Here is a 22,307-nt window from a genome sequence, read left to right as displayed (position 1 = left end):
GAGGCAACATTCCTTCTTACTTGCAGGGGAGGTAGTTTATTTGTAATGGCAGGGTTGTTAATAATTTTAACAGCTTTGTTCTGAATTTTATCTAGTTGTTTTAATGCAACCTCTCCACATCCATTCCACATGGGTGAGCAATATTCAAGCTGAGAGCGCACATGACTCTTATAAATTATACCCAACTGTTCATCAGCAAAGAAGTTACAGACTCTGTACAAAAATCCAAGTTTCTTTGAGGCGGTTTTAGCAAGTGATCTAACATGAGAGGTCCAGCTGAGGGCATTGTTAAGTGAGACGCCAAGAATTTCAATACTTTTGGCGATGGAAATATTAGTGGCACTGAAGGTAATGTACGAATCTGGCAATATCTGTCTATTAGTACATTGTATATATTTAGTTTTACTAGCATTAACCCCTTAACCCCGGGGCATCACTTTCGTGATGCTCGGAAGCAATGGATCATACTGCGGGGCGTCACTTTGTGATTCTGTGTTATTTTGAACTATCCCGGGCTTTCAAGTGGTGGCTTGTATCATCTATCAGTACTGCCAATGTCCAACACTAGTCAGCACTCCAAATCTCATCTGTACTCCCATCCAATGTTGACATTTTAGTGATTTTCCCTGCTTCCTGACTCCCCTCCCTACCTGCCCTCCATTACCCTCTCCTCTCACCCCCCCGGCCGCGCTGCGCTAAGCAAATCTCCCCAGGATTTTTCCACAGATTTCATCCATTGAAATAAGTCCTATGCCCTATACTTATACAAAATAATATATACCAAAAAAAAAATAAGGTAAGTGATAGTGTTACACACCAGGAATTGGCTAATTATCACCTGACAACACCTCACGTGCATTCATTCGCTACATTACCACGGTAATTTCCCCTTTGAATTATGCCTTGTAATCTATGTCTGTAATAAAAATATATATCAGAAAGGAAGGGAGAAGCCTAAGTGACATTTACATTCACCTGGAACTACCTATTTTTTTATGTATTGCCGAGATTTTCTACCAATAATTTATTAGCATGTAAGTTAGCAGTGTCAGCCTCAGTGTCATTGTCAATCCTTGCCTTCTCAGATAAGCTGCGGCATTTAATTCCTTGTCCTCCGCTGTGGTCAAACCATGTCGCACTCTCTCCCTGCCATTTCTGCTGCTTCTGCACCCATTGCAAAGGGCGCTGTGACCTCTACACCCATAAAAAGTCGTGAGGGAAGCAGGAAAGGACTTAGTGACTCTGCAGTGGCACGTGAACTAGCAGAATTGTCTATGGTGATGATGGATAGTGATTTTGACCCTTCAGGTGAATCGTGTGATGAGCCGGGTGAGGAAATCGTGCCAGAAAGTGCTAGTACGAGTGCTTCAGTGTCGGAAGTTATCCCTAGCTCCAAGGGAAAGGAGCCGTTAGTGCAGCAAGGGAAGGAATTTGGAAAGGGAGTGAAAAGGCGGTGTGTTAGCCCCAGAACAATGGCCCCGCGTGACCCAGCCCGCCATGAGTCCTGAGTTGATTCACCTCCCCGTTCCCCAAGCCCCACTTCACTCATTTCTTCCTCTTCGTCTGCTGAATTATCTCCAGAGTCTTCGTCGTTGGAGTCACCACCAGCATCAACAGTGAAGGCAGGCCGTAGAGGAAGGGGTAAATCCCGGACAAGTAAAAGTAGAGTTGGTACTAGAGTAAGGGCTGCTAGTCCTGTACGGCAACCCAGGGTCAGTGCGAGTGACCTTGAACCTGATAAATCTGCCTCACAGTCACCCACCACCCTCACCCACCCTACACTGCCACGACAGGGAATCCTGGACGCCTTTGCGTGGACGGAAGGGTCCGATTTTGTGCCAGAACATTTAGTTTTTGATGAGAGCTCCTCAGGAGTACAGCCTGTCTTCACTCTTGACGATAATGCTGAGTGTGTGGACTACCTTTTGACCTTCCTAGATGACGAAGTCATGCAGCACATATGTGATGAGACCAACAGGTATGAATCACAACGTGCTGCAAGTGGTACAGGTGCAGCCAAGATGCAACAGTGGTCCATGCTGGGAGTGCAGGAGCTGTATGTGTTCTTTGCCCTCATGCTTCTCATGCCACACTCAAAGAAGCATGAGTTGGAAGAATACTGGTCCATGGACCCCTTACTACCCTCACCCACCTTCAATAATTACATGGCCAGAGATCGCTTCTGGAACATCATGGGAAACCTGCACTTTGCCGACAGCGATGTACCTTCCCAAACCGACCCACTCTGGAAGATCCGGGAGATTCTGAGTAGAATGAAGGATAAGTTTATGTCATTCTTCCACCCCTTTAGAGGACATCTTCGGTTTGTACAGTACATTCCAAGCAAACGCCATCACTTTGGAATCAAGTTCTTTATACTATGCGACTGTAAGACGGGGTACATCCTTGACTTCATCATTTATTCAGCCAGCACTGTCGATCTGGATAAAACACACCCCCTTGGCTTCTCAGGCTGTGTAGTGAAAGTGCTCCTTGAAAAGTATTTTGGTGGGAATCATGTGCTGTATACAGACAACTATTATACAGCACCGAAACTTGCCAAATACCTTTCAGAGCACGGCATTGGCTCCTGTGGCACTGTCAAAAGTAATCGTGCCCACTTCCCTAAATTCACAGAGGCAGGAACCTCGCAGCGAGGAGACGTGCACCTACGCAAGTCTGAGAAGATGCTGGCAATACGGTGGCATGACATGAGGGTCGTGCACATGCTCACCACCGTACATAAGGGGGAAATGACAGACAGTGGGAAGGCCGACCGTAGGACAGGCGAACCTGTGATGAAACCTGATGCTTTGTTAGACTACAATATCAACATGTGGCTGGTGGACAAGTCCGACATGATGATTGGTGAGATCGACTGCCTCAGGAAGAATACTAGGTGGTACAGGAAAGTTTTTCTGCATCTCATAGATATGACAATGCTGAACGCCTTCATCCTGTACAAGATGAAGGTCAAGCCACCCAAGTCCTTCTCCCTGAGGTTGTTCGCCAGGACTTGTGTTCAGCAGCTGCTGGAAAGATATGGTAGGGTGACAGCAGCAACTCCAAGGCGCCATCCAGTAACACTTCCCGACCGACTTGAGCAGAGGGCGTATATGGATCGGCACAGACTGGAGCTAATGCCTGCCACAGGTAAAAGGAAGGCTGCGATTTGCAGGTGTCAGGTGTGTGCACATACCACCCGCCACACACCTGAGCACAAACGCACCTCTTGGCAGTGCGCTGAGTGCCAGGTTCCCCTCTGTGTTACCTGCTTCTTTGATTACCACAGCCAGAAGCAGTTCTAAAAGTGCAAGTGGGAAAGGAGAGTAATGTGGAAATAATGTGTAAATAATGCGTAAATAATGTGTAAATTATGTGTAAATAGCAAGTGAAAGCAATGGATGTTCAGTACATATGACTGAACAGTGTATTATAATTTTATCTTACTGAAAGTGACAGTGACTAACATAGTGTAAGTGAAATAGAAGGGTAAATATTGAAAATACAATAGAAAATGTAAATAGCAATGTAAGTAATTAGTAATATAAGAATATGAGTACAAATACTTTATGTTATAACAGTGAAAGTGAATCCGTGGCTCTCTACGCATTTTACTGAATGAAAAATTGAATGACTTCAGTGACAATAAACTAATACTACTGAAGGAAACTTATGGAGAAGAACTCCAGATATATATAAGTGTGATATAGTAATAGAAATATAAAGTGTGAGAGGTTTTATGAATAATAAATGACAGAGTACCAAGAGCGAACTAGCGCAAGTGCGATGGTCATACACGCTCATAATTTTCATTGGTTTCACAGTGTTCTTTTTTTGGAGTATGGATCCCAGACTACTTGAAAATCATAGAGCAGTATTTATAGTGTTAATATCTGGCTGTGGTAATCATATTACGTGTTGTCGGGAAGTGTAAAGTGGAGACTTCGTTACCCAACTTCAGAGGTCTCCACAAGTCCTACGGTAACAGACGAAGGCTCAACAAACATTCCAGGAGAAAGCTGAAGGTATGTGCTATGAGCATATATAATTTTAATATTCTAGGTCTAAAAAATTATTTTTGGCAAATATTTTTTGAGAGTCTGTCGGAGCCCGAATAACCCCGCGGGACACGCAAAACATTGGTAAACATGCCCACGGTGTAGGGGTTAAAAGAGACAAGGTTGTTTTGTCCCCATTCAATGATCTTAGATAGGTCTTGATTTATGGAGATTGCTGTACTGAGTTTAGAGGTAGAGATATTAGACTTTGTAAATGGGTGTCTGAGTATGAATGAATTATGTAGTGTTGAGTCATGTGCATATGAATGGATGGGATTGTGGGTGACAGATAAGAGATCATTTATATTACCACGAATAGGGTTGGCGCCAGAACTGACCCCTGTGGCACGCCGGCGTTAATTGAGTGGAAATTGGAATATGCATCATCTACTTTTCCTCTTATTTTCCTGTCACAAAGATATGAAGAAATCAAAGGAACAAAAGACGTTAGTCCATAGCAAGGGAGTCTGGACAGCACGGAACGGTGCCATACTCTGTTGAAAGCTTTAGAAATATCAAGAGCTACTGCATGAGTTTCTCCATGTAGATCAATTGATTGATGAATGGTATGAGTTAGGAGATTGAGTATGTCAATGGTGGATCTTTCGTGGTGAAAACCATAATGTCTATCACTAATTAAGTTGTTGGATTCAAGATGTTTAACAATATGCTTATTAATTAAAGTTTCAAATATCATACCAAGAGAAAATGTGACAGCTATTGGTCTGTAATCAGAGGAGTCAGAGGAACTTCCTCTCCTCGGAATTGGGTGGATATTGGCTTCTTTCCATGAATTTGGGAATAAAGAAGTACGTATGCATAGTCTGAATAATTTAGCTAGAACAGAGGCAAGTTCAGGGGAACACTTTTTCAAAACAATTGACGGAATTCCATCTGGGCTTGGAGCTTTGTTGGTAGGTAAATTGTCCAGGATGGATTTTACGTATCCTGTCTGTATTTTAAGTGGGTCAATTTCGGGAGAGTCAAGTTCTAGTACTGGGACATTCTGGCTGGTATCGTCTATGGTAGAGTTTCTGGCAAATGTACTGGCAAAAATATCTGCTTTCCCACGCGGTTCATTTGTAATGTTGCCATCTGAAGATTTTAGTGTGGGAATGGAAGATGTCTTATTAAAGTTATTATTGAAAGAATTAAGAGTTGACCAGAATATTCTATTGTCATTAGGGTTGTTATGTAATTTTGCTGCTTGCTTTTGAAGAAAGTTTGATTTAGCTAGATTTATTACAGCCTTTGCATGATTTCTAGCAATTTTAAATTGAGAGAGTGATTCAGATGTTTTTTTTATTTTAATTAAGAGTTATATGCTAATGACTTTTGGGCTGTTGCTGTGGCACAGTTGCCATCAAACCATTTTGGAGAGTTCAATCTTTCAGTGAACTGTTGCCTTGGTACGAATAAATCCATACCAGCTAGTATTAAGTCACAAATGTGGGACTGGGTGGAATTGGGATCACTTGAGGAGAAAGACTGCCATGGAATGTCAACAACATAATTTTTATGTCCATCCCAGTTTGCCCTATCAACGTGCCATCGGGTCACCCTGACAGGTTCAGAATGGGGGCGTGTGGGAGGGTCAACTAATGAGGCTTTGATGAGGTTGTGGTCAGAGGATCCAAGTGGTGACAGTACCTCTATCCTGTATTGATCTGAATTATTTTGTCAAGAATAAATCCAAGAGATGGGGATTATGGTCAGGATTATCAGGTATTCTGGTTGGTTGCTTAACCAGCTGGGTGAGATTAAACGATTCTGCAAACAGATCGCATTCTATGCCAGCGTCGTCAGTCCTTGCAGAATGCAATAACCATTCAACATATTGTATGTTAAAGTCACCCAAAATGGTTATTTCGGTGCTAAGGGCAAGGTTAAGGTTACTCAACTGTGTGGATATGGAATCAAATACACTGGGTTCCGAAGAAGCATTGGGGGAGCAATAACCTACACAAATATATTTGGTAATATTTTGACAATTTAGTTTATACAATGAGTGATCAAAACTTGATGAAGTGAAGTTTATAATAGTGTCAACTGTATATTGGGATTTGATATAACAGGTGCCGCCCTTGTTACGGAAGTTTGTAAGGAGATGGGAGCCGGGAAAACAAAATGGGGATATCAGTAGAGAATTCCCCCCCCCCTCTCTCTCTCTCTCTCTCTCTCTCTCTCTCTCTCACACACACACACACACACACACACACACACACACACACACACACACACACACACACACACACACACACACACACACACACACATACACATACACACACACACACACACATACACACACACACACACACACACACACACACACACACACACACACACACACACACACACACACACACACACACACACACACACACACACACACACACACACACACACACAGCCTTGCCCTTAGATCGGACTACATGAGCTCTCAGCTCCCTTCCGGGAGGATAAAAGCTGACGATCACGACCATCAAGTGATGCTGACCGACCTGGTGAATTACACACACACACTTACTACTACAGCAGTAAAACCTATCCGCATGAAAGAATGCACAACCCTGAATCCCTAACGTTCCTCCTTCAACCCCAGCCCTCATAGACTCCCCCAATCACTTAACGCGCTTGCGTGTTTCGTAAGTCAGTAAACCCTTTGTCAGAGCACCGTCGTCAGTCTTCAGCCAACACCATCGTAGTTCTTGCATCCTTACCACCAGTTTTCCTTGCAGTCCTATCATACCATTTCTTTAATTGTCCTTTACCTGGAACTCAGCAACCCTCCTGTCATCCTCACCATTAGTTCTTCTACATTTGGAAATCTGCTTCCTAAAGCCGAGCAATTTTGATGCCTCTCACATACATCCTCATATCAGGACTAAAATATCAGAAATAATACCTGGGAGCATATATGTAAGCTAGAGGTTAAGTGAAAGTCATAGCTGAAGGCCGAAGGAAATGGTGTTAGCACATTTTCTCTCAGGAATGCCAAGACAGTAAGGTGTGACCGGAAAGCTACGATACACACACACACACACACACACACACACACACACACACACACACACACAGGCTTCTAGAAGATTCGACAACCGTATAACCTACGTGACAGAACTTCTCATGTACAGAAGAAAACAGGAGAAGAAGACAGGAGTTAGGAGGCTGGAGGAGAGAGAGCGAAAAGGGGGGTCTAGAGAGAGGCACGGTGAGCTGCGAGAAGTTAGCAAGCATAAAACGCTCTTGTGAAATATACTCAGTGTTAATCTTGAGCTTTTCCTTTTGAAGAGAATAAACTTCAATCAACCCCAGACTCATTTTTATCTTCTGTCATCGACGACAAAGTGAAATCTACTCACGGTTACCTACAGCTCGGCTACGACTACGATATACTTAACTACAAAATACGAGTTCTAAATTATTTGGTGTCGTCGACTACAAGTAAACTGAGCTTATCTCCTACAGATTAGATCACTGTTCACTATAGCTCGGCTACGACTACAAGTACAGAGCTGATAACCACATACCCTCTTTCCAGGACGAAATATTCACCGTTCGAACTGAAAACATGCTTGGGTTCTTTTTGTCATGTCTCTGAGTTATTTTGAAGGAAATCGTAGTCGAGGAACTCGCAGACACCTGAGGAATTGCTTGACCATTCCCCTGAGGCCAAGTACTCGCACACCACTGTCAGCCTATGCACCCTGACCCACTACTCCTTCCAACCATCCCCAGTCATCCTTGCGCTTCCCCCCCCACCACCACCACCACAACCCCACCTCCACCCTCACCACTACCTAAGTATTCTTCCATCTGCTTCTTTGACCTCCTATTCGACACGACCCTCACTCCCACCAACTGCCAGGTATTGTGCAAATCCCTCTTCACCCCTCCCTCTCTTCCCGTCCCATTCTCCCTCCATCCTCATCTCCCCTTAACCCCCATTCCTTCCTCTCTCCTCCACCACTTACATCCAGCTCTCCTTGGCTAGGTTCGCAGCATCCCCAGACGCATCCATCCCTACAAACTCATCCACAGTAGAGAAATGAAGACCACCTAGGCAATTTCGAAACAGCAATTCACAAAGCCTTCTCACTCGCTCAGCAGAATGGAACACTCTCTCTCTCTCTCTCTCTCTCTCTCTCTCTCCCTCACACAGCGTTTTCTTTATTATTCGTATTGTGCCATCCGTTTCCAGCCCTATTTGGTCCATTGTGCGGCTCACATTCTTCAGCTTGGAAAAGTTTATATTCTTTGTTAAACACAATAGGTGTGTGTGTGTGTGTGTGTGTGTGTGTGTGTGTGTGTGTGTGTGTGTGTGTGTAATGAAGTGGGTGAGGAAAGTAGGTATTAATGAGGTTCGTATATGACAGAGGTGGGTGTGAAGCAAAGGTTATGGTTAGAGAGGACGATGTGTCAGTAAAACAAAGGTATTGGCAGAGATATTAGGGTGAGGCGGTTGTATAGACAAGTAAGCAGGACAAATAGGGCGGTGAGAGAGATCAAGGAGTGGGGGTATGTGAAAAGGAAAGAGAAGTCGGGCATGCTGAAGAAGGAAGATGTAAAGGAGGGAAAGGGGGTGCGAGGAAAAGGCTTCAATGACTGTTCAGTCCCGGAGGATTGGAAGTCAGGTATAATTATTCCCTTGTACAAAGGAAAAGGGGAAAAAGAAGTGTGTGGTAATCATAGGGGCATTTGTCTTCTTAGTATAATAGGAAAAGTGTATGGTAGGATACTTATTGACAGAGTTAGAGAAAGAACAGAGAAATTAGTTGGAGAAGAACAGGGAGGCTTTAGGAAGGGAAGAGGTTGTGTAGATCAGATATTCATTCTTAGATCTTCAGTGGAAAAGTTTCTAGAGAAGGGAAAGAAGTTGTATGCGGCTTTCATGGATTTGGAGAAAGCATATGACAGGGTGGATAGACAAGGATGGTGGAAAGTGTTAAGAATATATGGAGTAGATGGGAAGTTGTTGAATGCTGTGAAGAGTATGTACGATGGTGTGAAGGCTGCAGTGCGTGTGGATGGTGAACTAAGTGAATTTTTCTGTTTGAAAGTTGGGTTGAAACAGGGATGTGTCATGTCTCCATGGTTGTTCAATCTGTACATGGATGGGATAATAAAAGAGGTACAAGGTAGGGTAGTGGATGTTGGAGTGGCCCTGGTGAGAGAGGATAGTGTTTGGAAACTCCCTGTGCTGTTGTTTGCAGATGATACTGTGTTGTTGAGTGAAGACGAAGGGGAGCTGCAAGGCTTGGTGGATGAGTTTGGGAGAGTGTGTAAGAAACGGTATCTAAAGATGAATGTATGAAAGAGTAAAGTGATGGTCTTTGAGAGAGGTGAAGTCAGTGAATGTACAGCGAGGTTGGATGGTGAGGAATTGGAAAATGTGAGTACGTTTAAGTACTTGGGTAGTGTGATGAGTAAGGATGGAGGTTTGGAGCGTGAAGTGCTTGAAAGGGTACAGCAGGGAAGAAAGGTTGCTGGTTCTTTGAAAGCAGTGATAAGAAACAGGGAAGTGAGCATGGAAGTGAAAAAGTTACTACATGACAGTATTGTGACACCAACTCTAACGTATGGAAGTGAAGCTTGGACGTTGTTGGAAGGACACAAGTCAAGAGTGAGGGCAGTGGAAATGAGTTATTTAAGAGGAACCTGTGGAGTCACATGGAGAGACAGGCTGACGAATGAGGATATAAAGGAGCGTTGTGGTGTTGATGTGGATGTGATAGGAAGCGTTATGAGGAACACACTGAGGTGGTTTGGCCATGTGGAGAGGAATGAGGGTGAAAGACTGACGAAGAGAGTGTATGTGAGTGAGGTGGAGGGGGGAAGAGGGAGGGGGAGGCCGAGGATGAGATGGAGGGATGGGGTGGAGAGGTATATGAGAGAGGGGTGTGTGAGTTGGGAGCAGGGCAATGAAATGGGGGGGGGACAGGGCGACTTGGAGGCGGTTTGTTTGTTGCCACCCCAAACGGGATTGAGGCGTCTGGCAATAGATAGATAGATAGATAGACTATTCAGTCAGGGGGAGCGTGTAAGGGAGGGAGGGGAGGTATACAGTATGTGAAGTATAAGTGCAACGGAAGGGAGTACTAAAAACTGAAACGAATAACGAATTAACAGGGAATTTTCTTGTAATATGAGAGAAATCGCACCACGGAGGGAACTTTGAACGATGAGTAGTATTCTTATGAAGAATTGTACACACACACACACACACACACACACACACACACACACAGAACCCCAACACTCAGACTCAACCTTCTACGTTTCATCCACCTTCTCCCATTGAGAGACCTGGTTGACTTCCCCGCAATGGCCTGTTTTTTTGGCTCGTTCGTTATTTTTTGAGTCCTTTGTTGGTTTTGTTTTGACAGGGGCCTAGTGGACAATGGAATGCAGTTTGACCTGAACTAAGAGACTGAGGATATAGTGGGAAAAATATGTAATAAAACTGGTTCGTTCGTCGTTGGGGCTTTCTTTTGTGTGTGTGTGTGTGTGTGTGTGTGTGTGTGTGTGTGTGTGTGTGTGACAGCCAGCCAGCCAGACAGACAGACAGACGGAGAGAAGACAGAGGAAAGGTAAACGACCATCTCCAAAATTATAACAGCCAAAACTCTGACAAGTACAAGGAAATTTGAAGACGAAAATTTAATAACGCAAAGCCGAAACATAGACGAGACGAAAGCTAAAAAAAAAAAAAAAAGAAAGAAAAAGAAAAAAAGAAAGAAGAAAAAGCTTAAGATTAATGGTTGCAAGAAAAAAAGGGTGAGAGAGGGAAGCGGGAGGAAGGCAGGCTGGTTGTCTTATTTGGTACATCTGGTAGGAAGCAGCTCATGGGGTGTGGGTGAGAGGGGCACTGAGGCACATAAATTATAAAAAAAAAAATTACACACACACACACACACACACACACACATACATACACTTCAATCTCACTACTTTTCATTTACTTTCATTGCTACCAATAATCTCTCTCTCTCTCTCTCTCTCTCTCTCCCTCTGGATAATGGTAGGATGGAGGTCAAGCCATTCCTATAGTGACATCATTTTTATATAATTAATATGCCACCAGACGATATTATTAGACTCTGAGGAGAGAGGGAGAGGGGGGGGAAGAAGACAAAGAATATGAAAACAAAAGAATAAAGGGAAAATGAGAAATGATTAAAAAACTATAACAGCAAGAAAACCTGAAACAAAGAATAGGATAGAAGGAAAGAGAAAGAGATAGATAATAATACAAAACAAAAAAAGACAGAAGGAAAAACAGGACGAAAAGGAAAGAATGAGACAAAAGAAGAAAGTGAAAAAAAAAAAAAAAAGAGCAGGGGATATTCTAAGGCTTGACCTCTGAGCACCTGTAGTACAGTCCGAGGCCGCTACACATTACTTCACCTCGCCTCCTACCTCACTTGTTGCTTGTGATGCAGTTAATATAAAGGGAAAAGGAAGGACGAGGAGAGAAAACGAAAGAAGGTGGAAAAAATATAAAGGGGTAAATAAGTGGAAAACAACATGGAGGAAAAAGTGACAACTAGGAAAAAGTAATAAAGAACTGGCAATACAGAGGAGCAAGAACAAAGAAAAAGAAAAAAGAAAGAGTGGATAGTAACTAACACATTGAAAATAAACGAAGAAAAAAGGGAACAGAAATAAAACAAAGGAGAGAGGAAAAGGAAAAGAAAATTGAGTGGAGAAGACAGTTGTAAATGGGTGGAACTCAGTACACCTGTAGTTGAGTCCCAGGCTGTCCCACCTTGGCTCCTAACTGTAGCTTGTGATGCCGTAATATGTTGATGATGATGGTTATTAATATTTTTTAGCTAGTGTTAATTATATGATAATTGTTGGGATAAAGATGATGATGATTATGATGATGATGATGATCATGATGATGATGATAACTGTGATTCTTACTAGGGTAATGATTATTGTCTCCTCCTTCTCTAGCCTATGATGCTATGATGTAATGGTGGAGAGAGAGAGAGAGAGAGAGAGAGAGAGAGAGAGAGAGGGCGGAAAAGAAAAAAAATATATAGGGTACAAACGATACGTAAAGGAAAAAAAAGTAAATGGGGAAACTACAAAAATAAAAATGGAAACAAGTACTAAAGCGAGTGATTATGAATTGTAGAGAATAGAAAGAAAAAGAAAGAAAATACACAAATGAGAGGAAGAAAGAAAAAAATTGTAGATAAAAACTGAAAGAGAAAGAAAAGGAATGACAAAAGTGAGTGAAGGAAAAAAAGAGGACAAGGTGTTGGAGGGTTGAAATCTGGACACCTGCAGTATAGCAGAGTACCAGGCGGCCCCACCTGACTTCACCTAGCCTCCTACTTCTCGTGTAGCTTATGATGATGCATTGTGTTTATGAATTTGCTCTAAGGCCACCAATGATTACGATGGTAGTAGTGGTGGTAATGGTGATGGTAGTGAGAGAGATGCCTGTTAGTTTATGGGCTAACCTTTATCTGCTAAAATTTTACTGGTTCTTATGAACTGTGGTGGAGAGTGGTCATCACGGGTAGCATCATCCATATGGCTTTAATTCCGCCACTGATACTATGCTGAGTCCGTGTGGCAAACTGTCACATTAATTGTACCCAATGACAGGAAAGAAAGAAAGAAAAAGAGAAAGACGGGAGACAAAAAGGAGATAGAAAGCACGAAGGAAAGAATGAACGGTAACCTGCCCCCCCCCCACAAAAAAAAAAAAAAGACGACAAAGAAATGAGATAGAAAAATAAGAATGAAAAACTATAAATTTAAAAAAAATAAAGAAAATGAAAATAAGAGAGGGGGGAGGGTTTTTTTTTTAACTCGAAACACCCGAAGTAGAGTCCCAGGTCGCTCCATCTCACTTCATCTTGCTTCCTACATCTCTTGTAGCTTATAGTGATGCATTTTAGTTATGAATTAGTCAAGTGGGGGTGGTTATAGTTATCTAAAGACAATGGTGATGATGGTGATGATGATGATGATGAAGACAATGATGAAGATTGTGATAGCGGTGCTAATGAACATGATAGAGATGTATGATAGTAAAAACAAGCGTTTAGGAAAGGCGAATCCCCATCACGTGGTAAACAACATATAGATATACACTAATAAGTATGACCATTTCATATATAGGGACAAACTACTGTAGGATTCGTACACTGTCTTTCTTTAAGAAGCGAAGATGATCCAGCAAGCAGTGTCCAAGACACAGCTATTTACAGACTAGTCTCCTTATATGGAAATAGCCCGTAAAATACAATGTGGCAATGTCATATGTATATGGACATAAACTAGGACTCATACTCTATCCTTCTGTAAGATATGAGAAGAGTCCAGCAAGAAGTTTCCAAAATATAACACGTCAGATTTTTTTCTATATGGTCATAGCTCGCAAAGTACGGACAACACAGCAGTTTTACATACACGCGCATCAACTTTTTTTTTTTTATGTGCCCAACTCTGGGCAAAGGCTTCAGAGCCTATCCCCAGAACATATCCCCAAGGCCTAATAGTTCTTCTACATCTCCATATGTCACCACTTCGGCGCTAACACCCACCGTACATATTGAATATATGCTAGGGTTGTCTCATACAGGACTGGTGTATTGTTATTAAGGAGGATGTTTTTACAACTTGTCAGCGAGTCTTCTGGTAAATCTGTAAAGTCTGTTTTTCATGAAATTCAAATCCACAAACTATTCCCTGCCCCAGCCGGGATTTGAACCGGGGTCCGTAAGGACTACAGGTCACCTCTCTACCGATTGAGCCAATCCATCTGGCAGTTTCCGAGATACAGGCCCGGACGAACAGACAGGCAGACGGACCGTCAGACAGACGGATGGACAGGGGCGATTCCAACGAGTATATCCCCACTGTATAGACTAATGGTGGGGATAATAATGAAAACTGGAATGCTGCTGATAGTGGTGGTGGTGGTAGTGGTGGTGATGGTTATTAACGTAGTGGGAAGGGTAATGATGATGATAATGATGATGATCATGATGTACAGTTGGTCTAAAAACTATGGCTCATAAAGGATACAATAATATGTGAAATGATCAATAGAGCCTGCGAAATTGCAAGAAGATTAATCTGTTATCATCTGAATATACATACATTGACAACACCGACTAAAAAACGTAACAAGCAAGCGGTATATGGCATCCTTATGTTAGCAGTTTACCAACTTGGGGAAAAATAATCCAGTATTTTCCAGCCAACTTCCGTGATGCCAGAGTGTTTGACGCCAAGTGTGTACCGATACTTTCTGGATCCACTGTACAGTAGAGGATAAATACAACCCTTCAACTACCCTCCTGCCTCTTTGGTACCTGGAGAGAAAGCAATATAAGGGAGGAAGAAAGGAGGAAGGAAGTAAAAAAGAAGGAAAGCCACAAATGAAATGTGAAAATAACAAAAATTATGAGGAAAATAAGATATGCAAAGAGGGAGATATTAGCAAGGTACTTATAAGTGGGCATACAGGATAGAACTAGAAGTAATGGTTTCAAACTAGAAAAATTACGATAGTATCTATTCTCCTTTCACACTTTCCTATAAAATGTCCACTCCAGTTTTTCTATACTGAGTGGTGTTCTTTCTGACTTATTCCTGCCGGCTTCGGCTGAAGGATTTGGAGGGCGGGGGAGAGCCTTCTTCTTTGCTACCATTATCTCATTCTAGTAGTTCAGTTACTCTTCTAGGAGCTGCCTAGCATGGGCCAACCGGCCTACTGCAGTTATCCTCTCTTCTTTTGTTCTTATGTTCTTATGAAAAACTGTAATGTAATTAATAATAAATACGGTGACAAACAGTGAGAAAAGGCAGAAAATGGATAAGAAAGAAGTTAAGTTAAAAAGAATGCAGAGAGGAGAAATCAATAATGTTAAGAAAGGAGAAAGAAGGAATTAAAGACGAGGCACATGGATGAGGGAAGATTAAGAAGCAAATGGAGGATAAATGGAACAAGAGAGAGAGAGAGAGAGTATAACATAAAAAATAGACAAGATACGAGAGAGAGAAGTTGGAACTATAGACACTTTTGTTAGAATCTCAGGCCGGTCAACCATTCGTCACCTTGGCTTCTGCTTGCCTTGTAGTCTGTTAGTGTAATACAGTGAAGAAAGAAAGGAGAGAGAAACAAAAGGAAGGAGAAACAATAAGAGATAAGGGAAAACAGGAAGGAAGAGAGGTACAAAAAATTATAATGTGAAAAAATACGGGGAAGATCCGTGAAATAAAAAGGAAAGAAAAAAAGAGGGAGAAAGAGAAAAATGATGCCTAATTGGTAAAGACTTTAACTCAGTACACCTGTCTTAGAGTCCAAGGCCACTCCACCTTACTTCTCCTTGCGTCCAACCTGTCCAATAACGTGTATTAATATAAAATTGTTGGGGCTTTGATATAACGATGATGACGATCATCATCATCATCATGATATAAATGATGATGATGGAAATTTATTCTAGTTTTCATGCTAATAGTGATAGTTAAATGGATGATGATGATAATGATGATTATGATGTTGGAAATGGTAGTGATGATGGCGATACTGATGATGCACAGTAGATTAGTACCGACAGTAATAAGCTGACTTTGTGTCGCCTCCCACCTCTCTCATACCTTGTGATGCTGTAATAACATGAACGAAAAAGGAAGAAGGCATATATTATAGGAATCATAAAAAAGATGAGAAAAAAGAGTAATAAAAATAAAGTAGAACAGAGATAAAGAAAAATAAAGTATTAAATGAAGACATGACAAAGAATAGGACACAGAAAGGATAGAATTAAACAGTAGAAAAAATAAGACAGAAGGGACCTATGAATTAAATAATAAGAATGAGGAATTAAGAGGAAGAGTGAAGGAGAATGGATGAGGGGAACAAGAAATAAAACAATGGTAAAAAAAGGACTTTACAAAAAAAAAGAACAACAGCAACAACACAAAAAGGAGCTAGTTCACTTGCATGGGTCGAACTCCAGACATCTTTGTTAAAATCTGGGGCTGCCCCATCTTGCTCAACCTTGGCTCCTAATTCTCCTGTATTTTAATTCCAATAATATATAAATGCGAACTAAAACAGAAAAAGAAATTGAAGGAGAGAGACGGAAGGAAATGGTGAATAAAGTCGACAGAAATGAAAAGGAGAGATAAAGAAGCGAAAAAAAAAGGAGACGAATGAAAACGAAAGGAAGGAGAAAGAAAACAAAGAATGAAAGCTGAAGAGGAGGATTAGAATTAAACAAAGCATGAAACAAAGAAGGAAAGCTGAAAATTGGGAGAAGGAAAGAAAAAGATGTATAAAAGATAAAGATGTTATCTCGGTACATCAGTAGTAGTGTCCAAGGCAGTGCCATCTTACTTCATCTCGCTTCCTACCTCACTCGTAGCTTGTGATGTAGTATAGTGTGGTTTGATATTTATACTTTGGATATACTATACCTACCGGTGGCGATGATGATGATTATGGCTTTTGTGATGTAGGTGTAGGTTAGTTTTGAATTAAATAAATTACTAAACACTTGTGCAGATGATGATGATGATGATCATGATCATGATCATCATGAACGAAAAAGTGAAACGGAAGAGAAAGAAGTAAATGGGAGATATATAAAAATGAGACACAAGGCAGAATGAGAGAGAAATATCAAAGAGATGCAACCATCAAAGGATCAAACTCGGCACATCTGTAATAAAGTCCCAGGTAGCTCCACCTCACTTCATCTTGTTTCCCACTTGTCTTGGAGATTGTGATGCTGCAATCTGGTGATGGATGTGATCTTACGCTACTAATGGTGGTGGTAGTGATGGTGACCGATGACAGCTTTGATGATGATAACTAAATAAGTTATTAACTCGAAACACCTGTGGTACAGTTGCAGAACGTCCTACCTTCCTTCATCTTTTCGTACACCTCTCCCGTAGCTTGTGATGATGCCATATTGTAGAGAAAGAATAAAGGAAAGGAACTGTACTTCAATTTGCCTCCGACCGCTGATGATGTATAACAGCGGAGAGAGAGAGTGGACGAACAGAGAGAAAGTTTGGTAAAAATAGAGAGAAAGAGGACATATAAAGAGAATTACAGAAATACAAAGGGAAACAAAACTGAGATAACCATAAAAGAGATGGAGAGAAACAATAGAAGACAGAGAGGAGAAAGTTAAAATGAGATGATAATAAATAAAATATACAATGGGTTTTTAGAAATATTAATGTGAAAGGAGAAATAAAGGGAAGAGAAAAAAACGATGGAAAGGCTAAAAAACGAACGAAGATTGGAAGGAAAAAGGAGACCAAAATACAAAGGGAAATAGGAAAAAAAAAAGAACAAAAAAGGAGCTTCCGCGGGCTGGGGGTCGAACTCGGGACTCCTTTGTCCGAGTCCTAAGCCGCTCCACCTTATTTCACTTGGGTCCTACTTCAGTTATCGTTTCATTGCTGTAAAATAGTGAAGAAAGAAAGCAGACAGGGAGATAAGGGAGAAGAAAGAAAAGGGAGAGAGAGAGAGAAAGGGGAAAAAATAGGAGTGAAAAAGAGAAAGAAAAGCGGAAGATGAGAAAGAGAAAACATTAAAGGAGTGAAAAGGAGAAAAATGGAGAAAAAACAGAATGGATAGGACATGCTAGAATAAGTAAGAAATGAACAATATACAAGGACAGAGAAAGTAAGGAGAAGGACAGCATATGTAACAAGACAGGACTGTGAAGGATATAGAAAAGGGAAAAGGTGAGGAAGAGAAAAAACAGAAAAGAAGGGGAAAAAATTAGGATAAAAGGGGGCAGGACAAATAAGAGATACACAAAAGAAGAAGAAGAAGAGAAAGGAAGAAGAAAGAAAAAAAATAGAAATTAAAAAAGAAGAAAGCAGAGGGAAATATCTAGAGAAAAAAAAAAAACAGAAAAAATCAAAGGACGAAATAGATAGAAAGCAAAAGGATTGACTTAGGTACACATGTAGGAGAATCTTAGTCTCTGGCAGTGATGAAGATAATGATGATGATGATGACGAACGTAGTGGTAGTGATAGTAATAATGATGATGATGGAAGTGTTGGTAATGGTAGCAGTGAAAATGATAATGATGATGATGATGACGATGATGATGGAAGTGGTGGTAGTGGTAATGATGATAGTGATGTATATATAGTAGATAAGTAGTGATGATAACGTTTCTTCATCCCGCCTCCTACCTCTTTTGTAGATTGTGACACTGTTAATACATAGGAGAAAGAAAAGGAGGAAAAGAGAGAACGAAAGCAGGCGGAAAAAATAAATAACATGAAAGCTACATGGGTGAAAAATGTGAGTAGGAAAATATAATGAAGAAAAGAAAAGAAGAGGAAAATGAGTAAAAAAAGAAATGGGAAAATAAAAGGAGGATAACTACGAAACAAATGGACATTAAACTAAGGAAAGAAAAAAATAGGAAATATGAAAGAAAAATACAAAAGGACAAGCAAGGAGGTCAAGGGTCGAACTCGGTACACCTGTAGTACAGTATCAGGCCGCCCCACCGTACTCCGTCTTGTCTCCTACCTGTCTTGTAGCTTGTGATGGTGTTATAAAATCGTGGGTTTGATCTAATGTACGTAGTGAAGATGATGATGGTGATGATGATGATGATAGTTGTATAAGTTAGTTTTAATGATGATGATGATGATGATGAAGATTACTTAGGTTAATTTCAATGATAATGATAATTGGATGGATAAAGATGATGATAATTATGATAATGATGATGATGATGATGATGATAGTGGAGGTGGTCATTTTGGTTAGTTTTGATTATAATGATTATTATTTGGATAAAAATGACGACGACGACAACGATGACGATGGTGGTGATAGTAATAGCCATGATGATTATAATTTTTAGTATTTCAGAACTAACAAGAATGTCCTAACATCACGTCGCCTCCTCCTTCTTCTTTACCCTATGATGATGATGATGTGTGTGTGTGTGTGTGTGTGTGTGTGTGTGTGTGTGTGAGAGAGAGAGAGAGAGAGAGAGAGAGAGAAAATAATAAAGAATGGGAACTCGACAAGATGACATGAAACAGGAAGGAGAAAAAAAAGAAATGGGGTATAAGAAAGACTGAGAAGCAAAACGAATTTAAAAAAAAAAAAACGGCGAAAGGAGAGAGAAAGAAAAAGAAAAAGACAAGGGGACAAAGAGAACCATAGGCAACACAAAAAAATAAATAAATAAAATGGGGGACACAGAGGAAGTGAAACAAAAAGTTGCGTATTTCGAAGAAGTGTGGAATTCGAGACACCTTTGTTAGGATCTCAGGCCGCTCCACCTTACTCCACCTCAGCTTCTATTGCTCTCCTTGTTTTACTGCTATGAGTGAAGAAAGAAAGGAAAAAAGGAAGGAAGGAAGGAAAAGGAGTCAGTGCGAGAGGAGAGAAAGAAGAAAAATATATGAAAAGAAAAAATAAATAAAGAAAGAAGAGAAATGAGAAACTGGTGATGATGATGATGATGACGAACTTAGATTAGTTTCCATGATGATTATGATGAAAATTATGGTCATTTACGTTATTTTGGATGATAATTGTGTGGACAATGATGATGATGATGATGATGATAGTGTTGTTGATGGCTATGGATGATTGTAATGTTTAGGAAGATAACACTGATAATAAGCTGACTTCATATCACCTCCGCCTACTCTTCTAGCCAATGATGCTGTAATATAATACAGAAAGAGAGAGGGAGAGAGAGAGAGAGAGAGAGAGAGAGAGAGAGAGAGAGAGAGAGAGAGAGAGAGAGAGAATTAATAGAAAAAAAAAACAATACGTAAAGAAAAGAAATAACTGGGCGAGAAAAGCAAGAATAAAAGTAGCTACAACTGAAAAAATAATAATGATTTCTAGATAACTTGAAGAAAAAGAAAGAAAAGAAAAATAAGATAGCAAGTAAGAAAAACAGATAATATGTAGAAGAAAGGAATGAGAAAAAAAAAAGAAATGAGAATATTAAATGAAGAATTAAAGGAGGGGAAACAACTGAAGGTATGATCTTCGGACACCTGTAGCAGAGTGCCAGGCAGCTCCACCTTACATCCCCTTTGCCTCCTACCTCTCGTGTAGCTTATAATGGTGCAGTATAGATATGGATTTGATCTATAGTAATTAATGATGATGATAATGGTAGTGGTCATGGTGGTGGTGATGGTTGTGGTGGTGGTGAGGGAGATGTCTGTTAGTTTATAGGCTAACCTTTACCTGCAAAAATATTACTGGCCATCAATAAATACACCAATAACTAAGGTGGTACTTATGACCTGTGGTGGACAGCGGTCATCACATATCATCCATATGGTTTTAATTCCACCACTGACACTATGTTGAGTCGCAACGGCCAACTATCTCATTAATGGTATACAATGGTAGAAAAGAAAGAAAAAAAGAAAGAATGGGAACAGAAAAAGAGAAAACAAGGAAGAAAGAAAGAATGAATGAGAAGCAGAAACAAAAACAGACAACAGAGAAATGAGATTAAAAAAAAAAAAAAAAAAAGAATGACAGACTAAAGAAAAAGTTAAAATTAACTTACCTTACCTTACCGAAGTGCCGTGCCTCTGCTGACGTTGGTGACCATGGAATGCCACACCTCTCGATCTTCTGTCATTTGCAGTAGTTGTCCAGCCGTGTATCCTCCCCTCGCTGTTCTTACTATTCCATCCACATATTTCTCTCTTTGCCTGCCTCTTGCTCTACTACCTGGGACTCTTCCCGTTAAACTCAGGTTCTCTATCTTTCCTTTTCTCCTAACATGTCCTAAAATTCTCATCTGTCTTCCTCTCACGTGTACCAGTAATTCTCTTCTGATATCCATTCTCCTTAGCACTTCTTCATTTGATATTCCCTCTGTCCAAGAAATTTTCAAAACTCTTCGCCAGCACCACATTTCAAAAGCTTCCAACTTTATCTCCATCATTTTACTAATAGTCCAAGCTTCACATCCATATAACAACACAGACCAGACAAAAGGTTTCACTGCTCCTCTTCTTGTTCGTATTGGATGATGTCTGTTATTTAGAATATTTCTCATCTTCTGAAAAGCCTTCCTCGCTTCAGATATTCTTCTTTTAATTTCTTCGTTACATCTACCATCTTCCATAACGCAACTTCCCAAGTAGCAAAATCTTTTCACTGCATATTCATCTTATCATTCATTCTTACACTGCACCGAGAGACTTGTGGCTTCTTACTAATTACAATCACTTCTGTATTATCCACATTAATTGTCAGACCTTTTTCTTCACTCGTCTTCTTTACCACTGTCAAAATATCTTGAAGTTTCTCCTGAATGTCAGTAATCAGTACTATATCATCTGCGCACCTTATATTGTTTATATTTCGTCCTCCAATATTAAATCCTTCTCGACCTTCAGCTGATCTCATTATCAATTCGCTGTACAGGGAGAACAGATTTGGGGATAGAACGCACCACGGTCTTACTCCTCTTCTTATATCTATCCAATCACTCTTATCTGCTCCCACTCTTACTGTCGCTTTCTGATTCCAGTATAGCTTGTTTATAATTCTTAAGTCTTTTCCATCTACTCCAGTACTTTTCAATGTATCAAAATCTCCATGTTTGACTCGGTCAGATCTATCTATCTATTGCCAGACGCCTCAATCCCGTTTGGGGTGGCCACAAACAAATCGCCTCCAAGTCGCCCTGTCCCCCGCCATTTCACTGCCCTGCTCCCAACTCACACCCCCTTTTCTCATATACCTCTCCACCACATCCCTCCATCTCATCCTCGCCCTCCCCCTCCCTCCTCCCCCCTCCACCTCACTCACATACACTCTCTTCGTCAGTCTTTCACCCTCATTCCTCTCCACATGGCCAAACCACCTCAGTGTGTTCCTCAAAACGCTTCCTATCACATCCACATCCGCACCACAACGCTCCTTTATATCCTCATTCGTCAGCCTGTCTCTCCATGTGACTCCACAGGCTCCTCTTAAATAACTCATTTCCACTGCTCTCACTCTTGACTTGTGTCCTTCCAACAACGTCCAAGCTTCACTTCCATACGTTAGAGTTGGTATCACAATACTATCATGTAGTAACTTTTTCACTTCCCTGCTCACTTCCCTGTTTCTTATCACTGCTTTCAAAGAACCAGCAACCTTTCTTCCCTGCTGTACCCTTTCACGCACTTCACCCTCCAAACCTCCATCCTTACTCATCACACTACCCAAGTACT

This window comes from Coenobita brevimanus, chromosome 5, assembly GCF_032717465.1.
Source record: "Coenobita brevimanus isolate Jiangsu-jjx chromosome 5, ASM3271746v2, whole genome shotgun sequence".
NCBI lineage: Eukaryota > Metazoa > Arthropoda > Malacostraca > Decapoda > Coenobitidae > Coenobita > Coenobita brevimanus.
Note: the sequence above shows the minus strand (reverse complement) of the source record.